The 8,028-nt window shown below is 38.6% G+C and overlaps 1 pseudogene; it reads left to right on the top strand.

Moving 5' to 3' along the window:
- Positions 1 to 338: 338 nt before the first annotated feature.
- LOC132677072 (developmentally-regulated GTP-binding protein 1 pseudogene) lies at positions 339 to 5,281 on the top strand (annotated as a pseudogene).
- The last annotated feature ends 2,747 nt before the right edge of the window (positions 5,282 to 8,028 follow it).

Below are 8,028 nucleotides of genomic sequence, written 5' to 3'. Positions count from 1 at the left end.
TCCCTAGGATACATTTTGAGAACAGTGATTACTGGGTCAAAGTTTACCCATAATTTTTTTTTTAATTTTTATTTTTTAAAGTTTATTTGTTTATTTTAAGAGACAGAGAGAGAGAGAGAGAGAGCACGTGCACAAGCAGGGTAGGGGCAGAGAGAGAGAGAGAATCCCAACCAGGCTCTGTGCTGATAGCACGTGGGGTTCAGTCTCACAAACAAGGAGATCACAACCTGTGCCGAAATTAAGAGTCCGATGCTCAACCGAGCCACCCAGGTGCCCCAAGTTTAGCCCCATTTTTAAGGCTTTTGGTAGATATTGGCAAACTGCCATTTAGAAACGTGATGGCAATTTTTGACCCTGATCACCAGTCTATGAATAGAAAAGCCTATTTCCTAACTCCAGCCTTAAAGACTGGGTATTATCAGACTTCTTAATACTAGCCAGTGCTATATTATTGCTATTTAAACTTGAACTTCTTTGACCAATAGTACATTTGAACATTTTATATGTCTACTGATTATTTGTATTTCTTCTTAGACATTGCTTTTTTCTTGGCCTTTGATCACTTTTCTTTTGATCTCTCTTAGAAGTTTTTAGAGTTTTGCGTATTAAGTACATTAAACCTTGTCATATATATTGCCATGCTTTTACCAGTTTGTTATTCGCCTTTTATACTCTACATAAAGTTCCTATATTTTCCTGTACTCAGAAGAATATTCATTTCTTAATAATGGTTTGAGGCCTTCTTCAAGACATACATTACATAAAAATTAACCTAAATTTTCTTCTAATACTTTTTTTTAAGATTTAACTTTTATGCAAACTCTTTAATAAATCTGAAATTTTGGTATATGGAAAGAAATAGAAAATACATTTATTTTTTTCTAAATAATTGTCTTTTTTCTTTAAAAGCATGTGTTTAAGAATTCATTTTTTTCTATTATTTTAGAGGTCACCTTTATCACAAACCAAATACTTATACCACTTCATAATTTTTAAATTTTCTATATGGTTACATTTATCTGTCAATTCCAACTCGTTTGTCTAGCAAGTTATTCTTCTACTTATTCCTCAATGTATTCTTATTACACTATTACAGACACTGATGCTTTATGGATAATGATATATAAACCTTCTTGTTTCTTAAAGCCATTTGAAAATCTGATGGAAGTTTTGGACTCTCTACCCAAAAAAAGATTTTCTCTCCCTAGTAAAGTTCTCTACCATGACATCGTTTTCATCAATTTCCTACAATTGCCCATCTCTGAGACCCATGAAAGAATTCTTCTTTGCACATCTCTTATTAATTTAAATCCTGAGTATTTTATTATTTAGACTGTTATTGTGAATGAGCTCTCTTTTCCATTTAATTTTCTGTTATGTTAGTTTGTTTATAACATATAGGAAAACCGTTGATTTTTTTAAACAATTCTTTTTTTATCCATCTACCTTTTTGAATTCTTTCAATTTCAAGTTTAAATGTTTTCATTTTGAATGAAGAAGTCATGGGGATGAAAGCTAAACTAAGGGATACAGCCAATGGTATTGTGATAGTGTCGTATGGTAGCTATCCTTGCGGTGAGCACAACACAATGTATAGGGTTCTCAAATCACTATGTTATACACCTGAAACTAATGGAACATTGTCAGCTAAACTTAAATACAATGAAAATGAATGTTTTAATTCTTTTCTGTGTTCTATGTAGACAATCAAATCATCTGCACTGAGTATAACATTGCCTTCTGTTTTCTGGTATTTAAATATGATATATATCATGTTAGAGTATTTAAAACATACGTCCTGGTTAGAATATCTAAAACAATGCTAAACAATAATGGAGATAATATACTCTTATTGTTCATTTTTAATGCATAAGTTAATGGGAATGCAGCTAGCTTTACCTGGCTACATGTGCAAGATAAAACCTCCTTACTATATTTAGTTTCTTTATGTTTTTCGTAAGTTTTTGTTCTATTCCCAGTTTATTAGCCACACATGTCTTTTCAAACTTTTTTTGAGATATAACTAGTTATAAAATTCACCCTTTCAAAGTGTACACTTAGTAGGCCTTAGTATATTCACAAAATATGCAACCATTACCCTTAATTAATTCCAAAACATTTTATCACTCCAGAAAGAAACAATTCATTAGTAATCACTCCCTTTCCCCACTTCCCCCAGGCCCTAGCAACCATCAATCTACTTTCTGTCTCTATGAATTCATCTATTTTGGACATTTCACATAAATACTTTCTTATTGAATTGAGCCCATTATTTCCAAGTCATAGAGATACTTCTGAATTCTGATTCTATTCCAGGTTACATGAGCTATTAATTGTGAACTGCTAGATGAATGTTGATTAGTTTTATGTATTTCTCTGTGTTCTAAGTCATTAATACATTTCAAACAGAAATGTGCCAATTATTTTTGCAACTTCCATGTAGGAATCTTCGGTTACATTGTTATAACAAGCTAAAAGCTTACTCATCTCCAGAATCATTTGTCTGCAGGTCTCTATTTTGCCTCCAAGCATGTCCTAAAAAACTGTAAGTGATTAGCTAAGAACATGTTGTTTCCGGTATACCAGCCAAACCCTGCCAAATCCTGAAATTAAGGTTTTTTCAACAAAGTTTATTCTAAATCACCACATAGTAACTCCTACTAATCAATACACCCTTTTCTCTCTGTGAATAAATCATCCCTTTCATAACAAAATTCAGACTCTTCTCTAGTATCAACTACAAATCGAATGACCCACAATTTTCAGATAAAACCTTTAAAAAAAACCCCAAATTGTTAGTTTTTTCCTACTCTAAATTCTGTAACCTCTCCTTTTTTCTATAATGTCTCAAAAATCACAACTAATGTGGCAATTGCTAAATCACCACTTTGGCGTCCACTTTCTCATACACTAGAGCCTAGGTGGAGAAGGGGTGAAAGGGACAACAGCATAATTCACAGCACTCTGCCAAGTTGCTATTAATTATTATAATCAACAATTCAATTCATCATTCCTCACCTGCAAACATTTGATCGATATAAATTATCATGAGAGATGAAGAGTCATGAACTCTGACAAGTACGGCATGGAGAATGGCCATACCATACCAAGGAGTGGTCCCATGGAGCATTCAAGGTCTTCCAAGCCCTGTCCCCGCAGAGTCCAGTGACCTACCTTGAGGTAGGGTGTGTCCTGGCCACCAGTCCCGGCAGAGTGGGAGGGTTGGAGGCTGTTCTGTCCACCCAAGGTCCTTTCACTGTTCAGCTACCCCCACCCCCACGACCCCCCACCCCCGTGTTATTAGCTCCACCTGGGCATGAAGACAGAGATGGCTTCCCACCAGGGTGGAGCTGCAGCTTCCCATCTATTAGAATCAGCTCTTTCTAATAATACCCTCTTGTAAAAGAGCTTGACGTCCCCAACCCACCAGAGCTCTGGCGTACTGCAGATGTGTATGTACACATATGTATACTAGAGAACCAAAACAAAAATGGAGTCACGTATATTGAAGACAAAATGGAACTGGGCTGTATAGTCTCATTAAAGAAAAACAAAACAGACTTACCTAAGTTACAGAAATTTACAGCTCTTCTTAGAAATCAGCAAAGGATGCCAGCCAATCCCCCAACACCACATCTGTTAACATCATCTTTGGACTTCCTTGTTGCATTGACTCCACTACCCTGATGCAAATAAGGAAGAAAACCATCAGGCAATCATTCTGAAAAAAACAAATATATTCTGCATTTTGCCTTATTAAAACCCTTTAGTCTGTGAGCAACTCGGAACTCATACCTCTGGGTAGCCTTCAGTCTCCCAGTTTGCAGGTCAAAACTGTTGCAATAAACTTGTCTTTCTGCTTTGTTTTATTCAGTATGCAGAGTTTGGCGACCTGTGTGCACCTAGGGGCCAGCACAGAGGTACGTAGTGGATGACTCATCCCCTTCCCCAATAAAGAAATGGCACCCACACAACAACAAAGACTTTAAAAAATGGGGAGTTGGCTGGGGGGAGAGGAGAATGCTTCACGCTGTGTGGCTCCGTAAGCCTCACAGGTAGAACTCTCTCTAGAAGTAGGAAGTACTCGCTTATGCGCAGGTACTCCATTAACACCTGATGGGTGTGGCTGCTCTGCACCAGGTGTTTGACGGGAGGCAGTATAGAGACCACCGCATCCCCTGGGATTTGCCACCAGGAGCAGCACCTGAATCAAGATCACGGATCTTGAAGCCAAGATGGCTTACATTCAAGAAAAACAAGGCCACAATACACCGCCTATGCCTGATGAAGTCTTGTCTTTCTAAGCTTCAGAGAACACATTACTTCAAAAGCTCGAGATAGCGGGCTGGGAGAAGATGTTGATGTGGTCAAGATTAAGTGATGCTCAAATTGGGTTTGTAGATTTTCTATCCTAGGAGAAGTCAACACTACTTATATTACAAATGACAGCCTGAATTCACTACTCTCACCACCTATAGTTCCTGGTGTCATCAGATACCAAGGTGCCAAGATCCAGCTCCTGAATCTCCCAGTTATCAGTGAGGGTACCAAGAATGGGGAAAAGTAGAGGAAGTCATTGCAGTGGCCTGAGCAAATAACTTGATCCTGATTGGTTCCTGGTGTTCTGAAACCGTTGGAACATAAGAAGATAATTGAAAACAAGTTGGAAGGCTTTAGTATTCACTTGAACAACAACCCTGCTTACATTGGCTTTAAAAAGAAGGATAAGGGAGGCATTAATCTCACAGCCACTTGCTCTCAGAGTGAGCTGGATGCTGAAATTGTGAAGAGCATTCTGGTCGAATACAAAATTAATAAGGCTGGTGTGGCTCTGCATAGCGATGCCACAGTAGAGGACCTCGTTGGTGCGGTAGAAGGAAACAGAGTTTATATCTGCTGTATCTACACGTCAAATAAGATTGATCAGGTCTCCATTGAAGAATCGGGTATCATCTATAAGGTGCCTCACTGTGCCTCCATCTCTGCCCATCGCTGATGCAATTTTGGCAACCTGTTGGAAAATATCTGGTACTAAGAAAAACTAGTGAGGATTTACACCAAACCCATAGCCCAGTTGCCCGATTACATATCTCCAGTGGTGCTGCCTTCCCCCAGGATCACATGGGAGATTTCTACATGAATAATCACAAAAGCCTTATCAAATAATTTAAATATCTTTTGGTCTGAGGGGGGGGGTCTCTCTGTGAAACACAATTCTCAAAAAGTGGGATAATACCATACATTGGAGAATGAGGATGCCATTCAGGTTGTGAAGAATTGAACCCTTCTCCTTTCCCCATCTGCCAGGCCAAGCACAGCAGCTTTCCCCATGACTAAGCATTCTATTCCAGGTCTCTTCTGGCTTTGGCAGCCACAAGGAAGATGGGGGCACCCACAAGAAACTTCACTTGTTTTGGGGGCACCTGGGTGGCTCAGTCAGTTAAGTATCTGGTTCTTGTTTTCTGCTCAGGTCATGATCTCACGTTCGTGAGATCGAGCCTTGCATCGGGCTCCATGCTGACAGCCTGGAGCCTGCTTGAGATTCTCTATCCCTCTCTCTCTGCCCATCTCCCCCTTGTGCTCTCTCTCTCTCAAAATAAATAAATAAACTTTAAAAAAAGAGAAAACTTGTTTTATCTTAGTGTTATTAACTGCATGAAGGACCTGGTAGAGGGGGAAAAAGCCACATTGGGTGAGGATTTCACAAATATCTACCTGGGGATTCATAATTAAGGCAGTCATTGGGTCATAAACATTTTTGAAATCTTGTTCAGGGCATGTGTATGCAAATCTGAAATATGTAAACAAGGACACCTATACCTGAGGTGAGGTTAATGAATGTTTAATGAATTCATGAGTGACATAAGCTTTCAGCGACAGTGTTCATTTTGATTTTAGTGCAAAGAGGACACATCGGTAATTACTTATTTAAAATTTTACCTTTCATCATTTGATTAATGGGAAATAAAGACAGATCTCAATATGTTCTGTTGCTGAAGAAAATGATAAAATATTATAACCACCAAAGGGGGGAAAAATGTTGTGGAAGTCCATATAACAGCAACTTTGTTGCTTCTAACTATGTTTATAGAAATATGTTAAGTATAAGCTTTTTGGCAATCCAAATATTTCATGTTTGATCTGTGAATATGATGGGTAGGAACTGTTACAAAACAGAAGAAAAGGTGAGTCCTTAAAATATTCATTTCTAGAATGTGTTCATGACCTTTTGTGCCTTGTGCCACATAATGATTTATTCATAGAGCATTGATAACAAGTGTGACATAGTCTAACACACAGTGGACCAAATCATTGAGCTGGGATATGGAAGATTGTAATTCTCATCTTAGCTCTCATTACCTGTGTGACCCTGGCCAATTCATTCACTCGTGCACTCAACATTTCAGAAAACTTCTTGCATGTGCTATGAACTCTACTAAGCAATAGGATGTAGCGGTTAACACAACTGCCCTGACTTCATAAAGCTTACATTCCAGTCATTTAACCTCTATTCAAGTCAAGACACATAATTCCTTTAGTCTCAAGTGTCCTTGTTTGTGAACTAAAAGAATTGGATACTTATAATATCCTATCAAATGCTCCTGAACCTCCATCAATCAAATATGTGCTTTCAGTCATGTTTTCTGTAATGATTGCAGGTCGTCCTGAGTTATGCACACCAGGTTGCAAGATCCCTATGGGGCCACTAGCAACTGTCCCTTGAGCCAGTTGGTATTTTTGCCAGTTGGTATTGGACATATGATATGTCCAATGCCATCACAATACTTGCTAAACAATGCAGGTATGCATCCCATAGTCACGAGATTTTATGTTCCGTTCCATAACCCAGAGCCTTCCAACCAGCGCAAACGGGCTACGGGGTCTGAGCAGAGAGCAATTCTCTTCGGTGTCAAGTGATCTAACAAAGTATGGTAGGCTGGTGCTTGTGATCTCCGAAGGCAAGCAGCCTTATCTGTTGCCTTTCATGTACTGTATTCATGTATCATTTTTAGATGTGTCATGATGTAAAAGATTTTGAGAAGTATTACTCTAACCGAGTTATAAAACCAAAAATGCAAATTACAATGAAGGTAAAGACATCAAAGGCAGAAGATATTTAGGAAAAGGTCACAGCCAGGGTCACCAAAACTAATTTAATATTATCTGTATAAAATTGGAACCAACAAATCTCAGGCTATTTCCAAGACTTTAAAACTATGCATGAATATGACATTGAATCTAAAGTGAAGGAGTGAGTGGGCATCTTTTGTCAAGAGTCTCAAAGAAAGCTACAAATTCATGATTTCAGTTTATGAGGCTGTAACCCCTTCCTCTCTATTTCATATATTTATAAATATCATTCTCTAAAGGGGCTATAAAATAGCCTCCATACTTGTAAAGTGAAATAACATATAGTATCAGTTCTAAATTCCACTGGTTATGTCCATGAAACCCCAAGAAATAATTATTTTTAAAGTGCCCTTCCTCTCACACAGCCACTGCCTTAAATCCACCTTTCAAGTCTATCAGCTGATCCACCTGTCCATTGTCTCCAGGGTGTTTCCCTGTTTTCTGCAAGACATTTTAAAGGCTCCCCTTTGTCTGTATAAATGATTCCCACAGAAGGCAGAATGCACAGGACACTATAATCTCTAATTATTTCAGGAGGGATTTGTATGTTTTTCAAGTGGATTTTCTTTAAAAGTGAGTAGCAGTGATCAGCTGAATGATATGGCAAACAGTCTTTCTTTTTAAAATTTTTTTTAAATGTTTATTTATTTTTGACAGAGAGAGAGACAGAGCATGAGCAGGGGAGGGGCAGAGAGAGGAGGAGACACAGAACCCGAAGCAGGCTCTAGGCTCTGAGCTGTCAGCACAGAGCCCGAAGCGCGGCTCGAACTCACAAACTGCAAGATCATGACCTGAACCAAAGTCGGACGCTCAACCGACTGAGCCACCCAGGCGCCCCAAACACAGCCTTTGATCTGAATTCAGCCTTTCTCTTTAGTCTCATCTCTTACCATCCCT

This window comes from Panthera onca, chromosome A2 (assembly GCF_046562875.1).
Source record: "Panthera onca isolate mPanOnc1 chromosome A2, mPanOnc1 haplotype 2, whole genome shotgun sequence".
Lineage (NCBI taxonomy): Eukaryota > Metazoa > Chordata > Mammalia > Carnivora > Felidae > Panthera > Panthera onca.
Note: the sequence above shows the minus strand (reverse complement) of the source record. Positions and strands in the feature narration are given on the sequence as shown.